The sequence below is a fragment of the Tupaia chinensis genome, unplaced genomic scaffold, assembly GCF_000334495.1.
Source record: "Tupaia chinensis unplaced genomic scaffold, TupChi_1.0 Scaffold000251_1, whole genome shotgun sequence".
Classification (NCBI taxonomy): Eukaryota; Metazoa; Chordata; class Mammalia; order Scandentia; family Tupaiidae; genus Tupaia; species Tupaia belangeri.
In genome coordinates this window covers 6,848,017-6,864,641 of record NW_006159731.1, presented here as the reverse complement: position 1 = coordinate 6,864,641, position 16,625 = coordinate 6,848,017, and the positions used below count along the sequence as shown (strand labels likewise).

Here is a 16,625-nt window from a genome sequence, read left to right as displayed (position 1 = left end):
AAAGGAGAAAGAAAAGAAGGAAAGAAGGAAGGAAGAAGAAGGAGCAAGAAAAGGAAGAAAGAAAATACTAAAATAAAATCTGAAAATTTTATTAAATACTCTCACAAGTACCTTTTTTATTTCTCTATGACCCTAGGCACCCAAAAGACCTAAGCTAGCTCAAAGAAATAAAGCAATAGGTCAATGACAAATTTTCATCTTCGAAAGAAACCTCCTGAGCACCCTCCTATTTGTCCTTAATATGGATTGTAGATGCCCTTTTTGTTGTTGTTGTTGTTATTTGTTTTTTGCCATAGGGCATGTGCATTTGCTGGAGAGAGACAATGAGAGGGAAAATGAGAACTCACCTCCTGTGGCTGTGGTCATACTGCAGGCCCTTCTCTCCCATTTTCATCTTGAGATTTTGGTCATGTGTGCAAATGCACCTGGCATGATTTTCAATCCACAAGATCCAGGATTCAAACAGGGGTCAGGTCCAACACCTTCACCATCATGCCACCTGCTGGCCCCCAAACCAGACAAAAGCCCAGAGTTAAACATTTGATAGGTAATAATTATGTGACATGTTTGTTGTACTGACATATTTGCTAGTTTTCTTTCTTCCAGTTACCCTGATCATCATTAGAGGTAATCATAAAATCTGGGAATCATTACCAAGGTCATGCCTGGGTATTAGAGGAGCAGATAATTATCTGTAGTTTCAGAGGGTTTGCAATATATTCCTCCCACACCATCTGAAATGCTCCCTAACATAAATTAATTGGCTGCCTTGTTTGAAATAAAAATATTATTAGAATGAGACTTTCCATTTATGTAAGTATACCTATGCCTGAAATGAGTAGACTCTCCATACGTATTTGAATACCGATTTAGTGAATGCATGAACAAAATATTCAACTTAATTATATTGTTCTTTATTGCTTTTAGGTAAATAAGTCCATTAGGGAGAATGAAGTTTCCTTTAGACTTTTCAGGAGAGAAGGACTGGAAAGGGAGCAGACTTACCTGAGGAAGGACAGTCCAAGTGTAACACCAGAGTAGACAATTCAGGATGCCCTAGAGAACATGGGAACACACAGGGAGAGGGGACAGGAGTTGTAGGAGACTATAGGCCAAACAAGAACAGGGGAATGCCAATAACTTTTTTTTTTTTTTTTTTTTTTTTTTTGCGAAGCCTTTCTGCTTTTGGTTGAAACCACCTCTAACAATTTCATTACAAACTCCAGAAAGCACATTATCTTCTAGGACAAATAGACTTCTCTGACAGATTTATCAATGACTGAGCAGGGTGCTACACAGGTTTGACTCTTCCTATTCTCATTATCACCCCTTACTGATTAAGTCAAGAAACCTTCTGCCCTCTGCCTGAAGGCTTTTGCATACAATTTCTAAGTGTAGTATATCTTCCCCACAGTGTTGCCACCCATATGCACCACAGGAAAGAGATGATACCAAGATATCAACATGAAACGGGGAAGTCCAATAACTTTTTTTTTTTTTTTTTTTTTGCGAAGCCTTTCTGCTTTTGGTTGAAACCACCTCTAACAATTTCATTACAAACTCCAGAAAGCACATTATCTTCTAGGACAAATAGACTTCTCTGACAGATTTATCAATGACTGAGCAGGGTGCTACACAGGTTTGACTCTTCCTATTCTCATTATCACCCCTTACTGATTAAGTCAAGAAACCTTCTGCCCTCTGCCTGAAGGCTTTTGCATACAATTTCTAAGTGTAGTATATCTTCCCCACAGTGTTGCCACCCATATGCACCACAGGAAAGAGATGATACCAAGATATCAACATGACTAACAATGAACAGGCATTGTATGCTCACGATGTCCCTGACCCTGATAAATACCTCACATTTTTAATTCCTGGGAACCTAGAGGAGGTTTCATTATTCTCTCCATCTTGCAATTAAAGAATGAAGTTGAAACAATCAGTCCAGGTCTGACATCAAGTGAGTAGCACAACCGGAGCTTGAATCTGAGTAGTCTGTCTCAGGACCACACCGAGAACCTCTGTGCTGTACCATTTTCCCATGTGTTTACTGATTAATGAACTACTTAATTGATCAAAGCTACAGAACACTTTGCACGTTCTTGGAATTACATTAAATCCTGAAGAATACAAAAGGGAATGGAAAAGTAGCTTCAACAGCACAGAGGAAAACCATTTGTTCCTATCTCTGCTAGTGCGGGCATCTTTGTGGAGTCTGTATCCACATCAGTTTTTGTGTTATTTATTTTTTTTGAAATTAAGTTTACTTATATATGAGAAAGAAACAGAGAAGTTTTTGACAGAGATGAACCCTGTATCCTGCTGTCCTGAGGACTGCAGACACATGCCAATGTGCCTCACTTGCTTCTAGCCTTTCAGCCAGCCAGGAACCAAACTTGGGGCCCCAGGTGGCTTCAGCCTCTGAGTAGCATCATCTTAGCAGTATGAGCCACTACAGCTGAGGTGCACACATCAATCTTGGAGGATGAATGAGAGAGAGCAATGAAAGAAGTGGCAGGTTGAGGAACACAAATGTAGGCAGCAGAAATGAGAAAAATCAGCAAGGCAGAGCCCACCGTCGGCTGCCTCAGGTCTTTCCTCTTGCAGATGTGCCCTTTCCTCTATGTGTGCTGATTTCAACCTTACCCTTCAAGACTCATAACATTCTCTCTTCTGAGGAGGACTTTGAGATTCTCACTACTGAGCTGGAGTCTCACCCTCCTTGAATTCTCTCTGTCCCTCTCTTAGTCCAGTTGATAGTATGATTACTTCTGAATCCTTTTTTTTAAATAAATAAAATTTTTATTTGTTTTTAATTGTTCATGAGAGAGAGAGAAAAGTACTCTCAACAGGGTTCCAGCATGCTGCAAACCCTGCCCCTCCAGAGTTTTAGCCAGCCAGGACCATGTATTCACATGCATGTGTCTGGTGTGTTCCCAGTCAACTCTGAACCTGTATTCTGGACTTCCATGTGGCTCCGCATTGCAGAGTGGGGCACTACTACCACTTGTGCCATTGCAGCTGGGCCAAGTGGATCTATTTTTAGTCTTTGTCCCAAGCAGAATCATTCCCATCAGCTTTCCTCTCACTACAGGTTTCTTTGACTGGACTTAATACCAAATAATCCCTCTTCCTGGTGTGTTCTTCCCCCATTCCAGCTCCTTTTGTTTCCTCCTTCAAGTTTTGCTTTTGAAAATCCCGTCCTCTCCGTAGTCCTTCTCTAAGGGCTCCAAGATTCTGTTTGACAGCCTTTTTAAGTGCCTCCACAGCACTCACCACAACCTCCTTTATATGCCATATCATAATGACCTGTCTCCTATTCTCTAGCGCCACACCAGACTGGGAGACCTCGGAGTAGGAACAGAGTCTGTCATGATCACAGAGAATGGGGGTGATAGCTATTTCTTAAATAAACAAATGAATGAATGGCTGGTTGAAGTTGACTTCTCTTCTCTTCAAGTAGGGAGGCCAGGGTTGAAGGATCTGCGTATAAGAACCGTACAAGGTTGACAGAGTGGAGATGAGGTGCTCTCAGATAAATGGAATTCCACCACGTTGGTATCTTATCTGTGGCTCCTCCACTTGTGACCATCTTAACCCTAATATTTAAGGTGGCTAGCCCTGACTTTGACAGACAGGTCCTTCCCAGATATCTTTTAAAAGTACCTGTCAACATCCCCAAACTGAATTCTTCTCCTAGGGTCTCAGTTCTGATCTCTTCATGACATCCTCAACTCATGACTCTGGGTCACCCTGATTCAAATGACTAGTTCCAATTCTTCCTGACATGGGTATTCTACATCATGAGGCAATGTTTTTTAACCGCAAAGCTTGTAACCCAGCTGGTACATAAAAATGTCCTGTTCGCCTATGTTGCTTATAGTCAGGGTCATTACCCAAATTTGACCCCTTGAATCTGAATCTTGAGGAAAGCGTTGCAAAAAACAAAGATCTTTGGGAGCTCAATCATTATGCACAGAGGCACACTGAATATAGCAGTGAGGCTTTGGGCAAGTTACTTAACCTCTCTGTACCTCAATTTCCGCATCTCTTTACAGGGTAATTATAATAATAGCACCTCTTTGATTGCATTGTAGTGCGGATAAAGATGTTAACAACTGCAGAACACTTAGGCCAGGCACATAGAAAGTGCTAAATAAGTGTTATATGTTACAACATGACTGTTAGGGTTTCCAGGCTGCTCTGTTCCTGTCCATTATGAGGCCTGGCTGTGCAATTTTTCCTTCAGGTTTCTAGGTTACTCCAATTCTCTTCCAAAGAAAAAAATTTTATGCTTAAATTGGCCTGAGTTGGTTTGTGTTGCTTTCTGCCAGAAAACCCAATGGTTGTTTCTCTCACGCACTGTAGGTTATTCCTCCCCAAACTGTATATTAGACCCTAGAGAGCAATAATCATATATTATTACTGTCTACATCATCTAGAACACCAAGAGTGTTCTTTGTATGTAAAAACATGCATTTCGGTGACTGGAGGACCAACTGCATGAATTAGTAGTACCACTGGTCTCTTTTTTCAGGTTTTTACCAGTTTTTCCTAGCAACAAAATTCAAACCTAAGAGCATCATGATCTCTCTCAGAACCCTGAAAATGGCCATCACCCAATATTTAATTGCCCAGGAAGAGACAACTTTGGAGTCCAGGGGCCTATGCACCATTTCTCACCCCACCACTTACTATATGGGGACCTTAGGTGAATCACTGAACCTCTCTCAGGCTTGGTGTCCTCATTGTAAAATGGAGATAATAAAGGTATCCCACAGGGACTTACAAACCAACAGAACAGATTATACGGCTTGTGCTGAATTCTCTTTTATTCTTTTGGAGAGGTTTTTGCTGTAGGGCGCGTGCACTAGCCAGAGAGACAGAAAGCAAGAAATCACCCCCCAGGGGAGATGGCCATGCCACAACCCCTTCTCCTCCATTCTCCGCTCGGGATCTTGGGCACGCACGCACATGCACCTGGCTTGAGTTTAAGCCACCAAGTCCAGGACTTGAACTGCAGTCGACTACATGGGAGTTCAGCGTCATAGCCATTACTCTAATTGCTAGTCCCCTGAATTCTCTTTTTAGTTACTATTCTTACTTTTTGAAAGTGTTAGTTCATCAGTAGAAGGACATTTAAATTTTAATGAAAATAAGTCACTTATAGAAGTGTGTAACTAACTAGACTTCCAAATGAAATATGACAGGTCTTCAAAAAGTTTACAAAAAATATACATTAACAAAAAGTATGCAAGGATTTCAAAATTTTGTACCGAAATAAAACTCTTACTTTAATTTCATTTTTCCAATAACATTTTGAGGTTCCCTTATATAAACAACTCCTGGTAATTAAAAAGAAAACAATAAGATAAGGAAAAGGAAATGTGTTCGATCCTATGGTTAGAGCTTTCAAATAATGCTATTTTATTATTACTGCAGAATTAAAGGCATGATAATGCTTTTACCACACCTGATAGACTTCACTTCCATGTATATTTTGAATCACTTAATAAGCAACATTAGACATATAGGATGAACAGTATTTATTGAGACTCCAACCCATATCTGATTAGTTCTATGAACACATTTTTATAGCAAGGACGTTTTGTTTTAAATTACTTTTAGTCTTTGTTGTTTTTTTATTTATTCTTTCAAAGTATGATATCATCAGGAAAGTCATGATGTATTTTCCTATGTTTTTCAATGCAAAATTGTGTCGTGACTTTCCTGATGACCCAATATTTATATTATTTTTAAATGATAGAAATACTATAGCTTCATGATAAATTTGAAAATTAAAACATAAAATTAATCACTAATAATGTAACTTATTTTATTTACTTCTTTTTTTTTTTTGGGGGGGGGGTCAAGGTCTTGCTATAGTGAGATCCTGCTACGTAGCTGGACTGACAGGTGTGTACCGCCATGCTGGCTTTTTTAGGGTAGACCGAAATCAAACTCAGACTTCCCATGTGGCTTCAGCCTGCTAAGAAGCAGTAACTACCCAGCATTTACTACCATAACTAAGCCTGTAATGTTACTATTTTAATTTACTTCCTTTTTGTAGAATTTTTATTTATTTTTTATTTTAGACATTTTTAGACTTTATCTGTAGACTTAGAAACACCTCATGAAAAATCATATTCTTGTTCGTGTGGATCCAGGAAGTGATGCAGTGGTACTGTTATAGCAAACTAAGTTCTGCTGTTCCATTCGCCATCCATAAAACCAGATGCAGAGGCTAGAGAAGAAAGGAGTTTATTTCTGCAATGAGGTTATAGGAAGACAGGCAGAAAGCACCAACCACCTGTCTCAAAAATCTCGACATGTACTTAGTATGGATAGATATAAGATACAATCACATGCAAATCATTCCTCACCACTACAATCAATCAAAGTCAATTGCTTTTCTTTGAGTAATTATCTTGATTTCTATTTTTTTCTTCAAATATCCATTCCTGGTTTCTTTCTTTTTTTTTGGAGAGGTTTTTGCTATAGGGGGCATGCGCTTGCCAGAGAGACAGACAGAAAGCAAGAAATCACCCCTAGGGGAGATGGCGATGCCACAATCCCTTCTCCATTCTCTTCTTGGGATCTTGGGCACGCACGCACATGCGCCCAGCGTGAGTTTAAGCCACCAGGTCTAGGACTTGAACCACGATTGACTATGTGGGAGTCCAGCGACATAGCCATTATGTTAACTGCTGGTCCCTCCATTCCTGGTTTCTAATCTAATCATTTTTCAATCAGACATTCCCCTGACTCAGCACTTGGTTAGATTGTTCTCATCAGAGGCCTTTAATTTCAAAATGGCTGCAGCCTTGCTAAATTTCAGGCTGGCCTGCTTCAGTGCTATAGCTGGACCCATGTGGGAAGGCCCCAGGATTCCCTCTTAGGATCTCTCAGCATGCCAGGTCATAACTAGAATTCAGTTTCATTTACAAGATGATTGGGTATAATTTTGGAAAGGAGATGATAGAGCTCATGGCTACTTTACAGCTCTTGCCCCTCCAAACTGTCTCATTGCTGTGCTCTAGAAAGACTAGAACATTCTGTGATACATGTGGCGACATAGAGATGCAGAATAGGAGAACATAATGGGACACCTAATCCGTAACTGGGGGAAGGGAAGGAGGGCTCCTTGCCAGAGATTTTGATTAGGTAGGATTTGTGCTGAGGACAGGGTGAGGAAGACTGAGCAGAGTGAATGTTTCAGAAAAATAGAACAGCAAAAAATAGGAGCTAGGACAGAACATGGCCCTTTGAGAACTGAAAGTACCTCGTGGGGGTTATAGTGTACAGACTATACACAGTAAGTGAAGGCAGAAGTGTTCAAGACCAAGAGAGGCGAGTAGAGGAGAGACCTTAAGGACTTCCCACTTCTTTCAGAGTTAGCCGTTCAGATGGTTTGGTGGTGTACACATTCTATGTTTACTACCATTTGCTCACTTAGAAAATATGTATTGGTCACTTTATAAGATGCCAGGCATATAAAAATAAACAAACAAGAGTTCTGTCTTTACAGTAGTTATAACTTGGGGGAAAAAAAGAAAAATATTAGCAAGAAACCACACAAATAGACATGACATTGCACTTAGGTATTGTGAATGTGTTGGAAAGGAGGATTTGACCATTCTGAGGGTTCAAGAAGGCTTCTTTGTAGAAGGATAAGCAAGAACTGACTAAATGTTGGGGGGAGATGCATCCATATGGAGAAAACTACATTGCCAAAGGTCCTGGGGTGATGACAATGAATGTTAATACCTGGGTAAGCAAACCAAAACAACCATTGAGTCCAGAGAGTGGAAAGGGGAATAGGTCCGAAGAAAAAGATCTTAAAACCTTGAAAAGATTGTCAGGCCTGGGACCAACAGTTAGCGTAATGGCTATGTCGCTGGACTCCCATGTAGTCGACCGCAGTTTGAGTCCTGGACCCAGTCGCTTAAACTCACGCCGGGCACGTGTGCATGTGTCCCTAAGATCCCAAGAGAAGAACGGAGGAAAAGGGATTGTGGTGTGGCTATCCTCCCTGGTGGGTGATTTCTCGCTTTCTGTTTCTCTATCTCTCTCTGTCTTTCTGATGAGTGCACATGCCCTGTAGCAAAAACCTCTCCAAAAGAAAAAAGAAAAGAAAAAAAAGAGATTGTCAGGCCAGTCTGGTGGTATTTAGAACAATAATATAATTCTCTAAATGCTAAAACCACATGGTAAGGTCCTGGGTTCACGTCCCAAGGTCTCCCTATACGTTCCAAGTACTCATGTATTCCTGTGATCATACCTTGCTGAAGCTGGGAGTGGATTGCTATGTGAGGGCCCTATTGGATATGACTGTCTCTCTCTTTCTTTCTCTGTCTCTATTTTAAAAAGAACAAAATGAACTTTAAAAAGAAGTCTATCAATATCCTGAAAGCAACAGGAAATAAAAAATTTCTGAACTGAATGTTGACATGACCATATGTGTTTTGTTAGACTTAAGGTCTGAAAGAGTTACCATCTTCCATGGTAACCCGGAACAGGAATTTAGCCTTTTGGATTTGGGAGTCAGTGATGGCTGCCAAACAATATGAATATTTAGAAGGTAAGATCCATAGGCCCTGGTGGGTTAGATAGGGAGTTTAGGGGAAAGTAGGTAACTGGTTTCTTTACCATTTGATTTCCATTTGGTTTCTTTACTGTATCATTTTTAGTGAAAGGTCAGCTCTATGGTCTGGTGGTTAAAGGTGCTGGATCCCACCATGACTGACTTCACTGTTAAAGTCCTGGAACCAGCAAACTGGGAAACATGCCAAGTGTGTGTGCCTGCATGTCCAAAATCCCGAAAGCAGGGAGAATTGGATGAGAAGGGGTTGCAGCATGACCATTTTCCCATGAGGGGTGTTTTCACCACTCTTTCTTTCTCTCTATCTCTTTCTCTGGTGAGTGCTAGTCTACCGTTTAAAATCACATTCTCAGTGTGCTAGTGCAGAAGTACCTCAGTTTCCCTGTAATTCAATTGAAGGTGATAAATCTATAACTATTATGAGGAGATTCAATGGTAATGTTTTTAAGCGTTGAAGGAACATACTTCAACCCTTCAAAAGATCTCAATCCGATTCATTGAAATAAAATAGAATTGTGTAAAAAAATAGCAATGGCAGGTATAGAACCACCACACTAACTCCCCATTTACATTTAGTGTTTATTTTTTGAGGAAGGAAAACTTGCCAACTTGGTTTTTGGTTTAAATGGAATTGGTAAATTAATAATTAACTTGGCAAATTGAATACATAATCGATTGGAGACAAAGGTGAGTAAAAGGATAGGATTTTTGTTTTTATTTTAGTTTTCTATATCTTATCACTTTCAGAAAATAATTCCAAAAATATATGTCTGAATTGCTATTAGAATATATAAATTACAATCATTATATGTGTGCTCCAAAATAAAATTAAAATTAAATATTCAAAATTGAAGCAAAATAATTTTTAAAAATCTGCTATAGGCTTGTTGAAGAGAGTGAAAAAGCACCACCTTGGGGGGATGGCCATGCCACAATTCCTTCTCCTCCATTTCTCCTCCTTTTGGGATTTTGGGCACACAAGGCATGCACACCACCTGCTATGTTCTTTTTCTCTTTTTGGGTTTTTGTTTGTTTGTTTTTGTTTTGTTTTATTTATTTGTTTGTTTGCTTTAAGATGTGGGCAGAGAGAGAGAAACAGGGAAAGTGAGAAAACATTACCCAGGAGGGCTGGCTACACCACACTTTTGCATTCTCCTCTGAGATTTGGGCATGCATGAACATGAACCTGGGTCCAGGACTCAAACCACACAGTCAGCTATGTGGGATTCAGCCACCCCAACCACTGTTCCACTAGATAGCTCATCAAAACAATTTAAAATAATAATTCTAGTCTTAGTTCTATATATATATATATTTTGGGGGGTGAGAGGTTTTTGCTATAGGGTGCATGCTCACCAGAAAGACAGAGAGAGATGGAGAGACAGAAAGTGAGAAATCACCCCCCAGGGGAGATAGCCACGCTGCAATTCCTTCTCCTCCGTTCTCCTCTCGGGATCTTGGGCAGGCACACACACGCACCTGGTGTGAGTTTAAGCCACTGGGTCTGAGACTCGAACCGTGATCAACTACATGGGAGTCTGGCAACATAGTCATTACGTCAATTGCTGGTCCTAGTCTTAGTTCTATTTTTAACAAATGAATATTTTTCTATACAAAATTTAGGCCATTTGTGGACAAAAATATAGTTAAGCAATGGGGAGTCAGTTTATATTGAAAGAATAAAAGCTATGAATACAGTTCAAAATACCACTAGTAGGATTTAATATCTCTGGAGTAGAAAGGGTACCATGGGGCTTTTATTAATGTGCTATCTGGTTAGAACTCAAAGAACTTAAAGATGAAGATCAGCACTATGAATTTAGATGTTACCTCGCAGAGGAGCTGTGTACAAATTTTGGAGATAAAATTCTTCCAATTTGAGAGAAACTTCCTCTAGACTATAATAGATTCAAATAAAGCAAAACAAAGTATAATTTAAAAAGCTGATTTCTCAGTTTTTTCTTTCAAACAACAGAAAGGTTAATGCTCTTAGTCCTCCCAGAAGGAAACCAAGTTATTGGCTATGGCAAGAAAGAATTTATTTCCATCAAATTTGATCCCAACAGTAAAGCGTTGTCTCTTTCTCTTTCTCTGATTTTATATATATATATGTATATATATTCATATGTGTAGTTACACGGCTTTGATTGTTTGTCTTTGTTTAAATAGGCTGTGGAAATAAATGCATGAAATAGGGATCATTGACTTCAAATATGCTAAATGACAATTTTGGATGCAACCACTGTCTTTGTATGATTGCTAGGAGCTGAGTTTGAATTGAAGCGCCATGAAGCAGCTGAAGTTCATGGATTCCTTATTCAAATATAACTTTATCTCTTCCCTAACACTAGGCTCCTAACAAAATTCTCATTTGAATTTTCAGTAGTCTTATCTGTCCTCAGATCTCTAGCAATCCTTACTTAACTCATCCCAACATTACTCCTGGGGGCCTCCAACAGCGCATCTGCAGGCATTTCACCCTCCTGTCTATCTCTGCTGCTTGCTAAATTAGGAGCATTCTTAGGAGGATAAATTTGGCCTCCAGGATCCAGCCTCAGAATCTTTCCCACCTTAGCCTTCGTAATCACTGTCTTTATACACCCTACACTCGGGTTTAGTTGAACTCAGATACTGCTCTGTGACTTTGGCTATATTTTCCGCATTCGGATGTTTGGGTAGCTTTTTTGTTTGCTTGTTTATTTTTATTGCTTCTCACTTGGTTTATATGCTTTTCTCTGTCTCCCACATCTCTACGGCTTGAACGCTTATCTTCTCATCAAGGGCCCTCTCCAAAACCATCTTCTCCATGGATTTGTGCCTGATATTCTCCACTAGATGTGGGATTTCTCTTCTCTGTCACTAACTAAATGCACGTTTAGTACCTCTTTAAGATGGCTTTATCTGGCTCTAAAATATATTTGCATACCCTACCCTCTGCCTATATTAGTCTTCGTACACTGAAGTACCTGGTAGTATTAAGACTGTAATAGTATTCTAAAGATATATATTGAATTGCAACTAAAAACTCTAAACCGCCAAAGTGATCATACCAGAGTTTTAAAATGCTACATTTTTTTCCCCTTTTTTAAGACACAATAGAAAAAGTAAAGTGAAAGAGAACCAAAATCAAGCAAATAAATCTGTCAATACTAACGTTACAATTTCAAAGTATTCAGAGTGAAGCAGTGTGTTGAGGAAACATGAAACAGTCCTGCCCACCTCCCCAGTATGTATCTGTATGTGTGATTACATGTATTATATATGTACATATCTAACTACCTACCTGTCAATCTAAGAGAGTACTACAAATGCACTGTCACCACTGGGTTTAAAAATATGTATTATTCTTAGTAGATTGTCTTGCACAAATTTATTTAGAAGATAACAAAGAAATATGCCTATGTAGCCTCTCTCTGTATAACCCAGATATATGTTAGAGTTATTTTATTACTGACATTTAATTATCCATGTAAGGTGTCATGCTTTTACTCTAATGACTCAAGATTCTCTTTACAAAGAGTTATAGTAAGAAAAAAATCAATTGTTGCTGTTATTATTTGAGTACTCTTCCTAAGCCTGGGATGATTCTTTTCAATAGTAGAAAATGCATGTGTGCGTGCAGACACACACACATATACACATAGTAATTAAAATCTGAAAGGTATTGCTAACAATTAAAAAAAATATATCTTTAAATTTAAATACAATCACCATATGATCATTGTTTATAGTTTGTATATATGTCTAGCCCAGGAAATTACTCTTAAGAAAACTGAAATATTACTAGGAAGGACGAACATAAAATAAACATGTTGTAATTGCTCATGATGCCCAAAAACTTCTTTTTGTCATATACTTTCTCTAATTCCAAAAATAATAGACACATGTACAGTGTTATGATTTCCTTCAGATCTGAATACACTTCAATTATCCTTTTAGATAAAGAAAACCACGGATGGAACTACGAGTTGGTTCATACATTCATTTTCTTGGCTCATTTGTCTGATCATTGATTTGTTCTTTTTTTTAATTATTTTTAATTTTAACTTTATTTATTTATTTATTTTTAATTTGACCAGAGAGGGACAGAGCGAGCAAGAGAGAGAGAGAGAGAGAGGAAGTGAGAAAGCAAGCCCCCAGGTCTGGGGCTCTAAATGTGGTCGACCTTGTGGGAGTCCAGTACCCTTAACCACCATGCCACCTGCCGGCCCTAGTTTGCTCATTCTTTTAGTGGTTAATACTGAGTTCTTGCTAAGCTCCCTGTAGGATGCCAATTGGCTAATAACATATAAAGATGAAGAAGACACCATCCTGCCAGTTATATAGCAGAAATGCCACCTAAGACCCCACTGTTTGACAGTAAGCTTTGATGCAAGGTGTTCATATAACTATATTCTTTGGTGTTATAGGGTTCAAAAGTTATAAAGTCATATTTCAATAATTTGGAAATCTATGGAAAAACTTAGTCACTAAGCCATATTCCTATAGAGTGAGAGACTATATTGTTTCTTTAAAAGGACTATACCTTTCACACAAAGAGATTTTGACCATTGGAACTTCAAAATAGGTATACACTGTGATCAAAGTATTTATTCCACTCATATTACAATCCTTTTATAATGGACTTTGTTGTATATTTACACTATTTTGTTTGTTTCTTTCTGCTTTGGATAGGTCTTTTTTTTTTTTGTTTTTTTTTTTTTACTTTTGTACCCTGAGGATGCCAGATTGAGGCTACATGTACACATGGAGAAAGACCACCAGTGCCCCCCCCCGTTGCTCTCCTTTTTTTATTTCTATTTTTTAATTTTAAATGTATTTATTTACATTCATTCACTATAAATCATTACGGTACATGAAATGCTCTCTTTTCTTAATGTTTTATTTGCCAGCTGATTAAGATTGTGCTTTCTAGACAACTCCCATGAACAGGTGGAGAAAACAGTGGATGCCGCTTTGCTCACTACTAGAAAAAACCCTTGTGCATTCCCAAGTTTTCATAGTAGTACAGTGAAGTTCCCCACTCTGTCACCAAGTGCTTTGAACAAATAGGTATTACACTTTCTTTAGTTTGCCCACGTGTATGATAAAAAGAAACCACAGCCTACTAGAACTTATTTAAATCAACAAAGACAGTATTAAAATGGAATTGGTAAAATGAGAGACACTCCAAAAAGAGAAATCTCAGAGATCAATTTTATTTTATTTCATACATGAATAAGTCTTTGGAACTCCACGCTGAGAAAATACCAATATGCATCTTTCCGTAGAGCTTGTTAGCAGTCCTTATTATTACCTGCTTCATAAGTCTTGAGGACATCCCTTTTAAAACAGGAAAAGTGCAATCTGTATGCTAGGAAAACTACAGAGAAGCAATAAATTATTGCAGTAATGACATGCTAATTAAAATTTTGCTTGTAACTCATGTAAGTGTTTGAAGCCCAGCAAATTTCTCTTTTCATTTGTGAAGTGTGAAGGTAAATTGCCCAGTGACAGTGGGACATCGCTAACAAGTACAAATTGAATAACATGCTATCTTGCTCTATTAGCCCTGACTAGCGTGTCTGAATTAGATATTCAGCACACTCCCCATTGTAGGCCTGATTGATAAATGCTAAGGAGAATTTGTCAAAACAACAGGGGCTACACCCAGTGGGACATCAATATGCTCCATTTAGTCACCCCCACAGCACTTCCTACATAGGATTGTCACATAAAATTAAGACTAGCGGCTAACCAGCCATCAAGCTTGTGGCAGACGTCAGGCAGCCTGTGTTCTGTATGCATATTAGTCACATGCTTAACAATTTGGGCTGTCAGGACAGAAGCATGCAGTGACCTCTGGAGCAGAGGTTGAATTTTCCAACTACACCAAAACATCATGCTCAGCTGTTCAAGATTTTAGACCATTTCCTGCCAGATCTGTGCACAGATGCAGTGCCCTAAGCTATCATCTGTGGCAGCGTCCAAATGACAAATGGCACCAAGAAGATTATTGCATTATATATTAAGTACCACAAGTCTGTAAATTATAAGTAAACTACTGTTCCGACTGTCTCCTCCAGCTTTCAGGAGACTTTCTCTCGCCATTCTTTTTTTTAAATAAACCTAATAAATATTGGGTGAAGCAGAGATCAAAGCCCAGCGTTGAATTAGCCATCTCCATTGCTAATTAGCTGCTTGAATATCAAACAGTTTTGGACCAGCTGTAATTTAATAAGCCATGATTGAGGTTGGCCTGATTGTGGTTCCCATTGAACATTTTTCTCAGGTGCAAGTTTGTATGATTTTAGAATTCTTGGTGATAAGCTGTTTTTGGTATCTCTCTTGTTAAGCATAATTAGTTATAAATCCAGAGTAACAATCATAGAAATGATGACAATCGGACAGAGCCTTTCGTTGAGTATGTTTTCTTATTTCTATTACATTGTATTTAAGCTCTTTACATATGAGGTTATCTGCTTACAGAATAAAAGATTAAAATACAATAGTCATCTTTGAAACAAATATATTCTCTGCAAAAGTCTCTATTTTTAAGACTTAGTATATACTGCATAACTGAAAAGCTTGTCGATTTCTAATTTGATCTTACCAGTAGTCAAGAAGCTAGCATAACTTTTGAAAATAAATTGCTCAAGATTCCTTTTGAGAATAGTATAATAAGACATATTTTAATGATAAATAAAATATATGAAATTGTTCTTGCTTTTACAACTATGTATCTGTTGGAACTCTAGGAAAAATGATTTGACTTGAACTTTTAAACACTAGATATTATTCTTCACATATCTTAAGATTCTTGCTTTTACGATCGGACCTGAAGAAGAATTAACTAACAAACATGAGAAATATATTTTTGTGGTACTATTATAGAATGTAATCACAGTAATATATATGCAATATGATAAAAAAAACTCTTAAATTTATATAGTATTTCATTCTTTCTAAGACATAAAGGTAAAAACATTAAACCTGTTACTATTCTATTATTTTCTATTTTAGAAACAATATGTGAATAATATCTCACCTTTTGACATCCTATAGATTTTTTACACCTTGAGAGTTTTCAATTTTTCAAGTTTACCATAGATCTTAGTGGTATTCGTGTTTATAACCATATGGTAAAACTAATAGAATTCCTTCCAGAAAAATACTCATCTTCCATAAAAGTAAAATAAGGTACATTTCTTAGCACACATAAAATTTAATTAAAACAAAATTGAATTAAAGTACGTTTAATTTCAAAAAATTTCATGAGCTGCAAAATATTCATTAATTTATGTTAAACTGTAGTAAACTTTAAGAGTAGGCTATGAAAATAGAATCTGAAACAATATTTGCACAGTGTAATTCAGACGACAAACTGTAATGACAGTCTAGACAATGGTGACCCTCTGCCACATGGATGGAGATATTAGGGAAAAGAGAAATAGTCGGACTCTTCGTAGTGTTAATCTGATGAGTTCTCCTGAGAGGAAATAACTCTTTTCTCTTAATTATTTTTTTTTAATTGAGAAGTATTTCAGTGATATGAGATATCTTCTATTTATTAAATCTAGAGGCAGCAACCAGTTCTGCTTTTAAGAAATGGCCACTTTAAATTCTTAAACAATTCTTAGCTTAAAAAATTTAAGGTATGATGAATGTTATGAATTCCCTTTTCTCTCTCCAATCTTGTTCCCATCTTCCAGTTAGAACAGAAAAAGGACAAGCAGGGTCCTTTTGCCTCAGGCAACAGTCTGCTGCTGGATATTGTAGCAGCTGAATTGCTCTCTATTCACATTCTAAATCCTCTCTCCTCATTGTCATCGGTATCATCAATGTCACTAACTGAGACCACTGCCACAACTCTGCAGCCCTTTGGAACAATATTGTCTTGGCTTTTTCTCCTGGGGCTTGCTCTGTGCTCAGCGCAATCTGTGGAGCCACTTAGCACAGGATCTTTGTTGACTTAGAACAGGTACCAGATGATGCTTCCAGCCCTCTAGCCCAGTTTTATGCCCTTATGGCTGGTGCGCCT

General features: G+C 38.1%; 1 pseudogene; it reads right to left on the bottom strand.

The window, feature by feature from the left end:
• Nucleotides 1–3,045: 3,045 nt before the first annotated feature.
• LOC102491437 (39S ribosomal protein L1, mitochondrial-like) overlaps nucleotides 3,046–16,625 on the bottom strand; it is a 56,739-nt pseudogene continuing 43,159 nt past the window's right edge.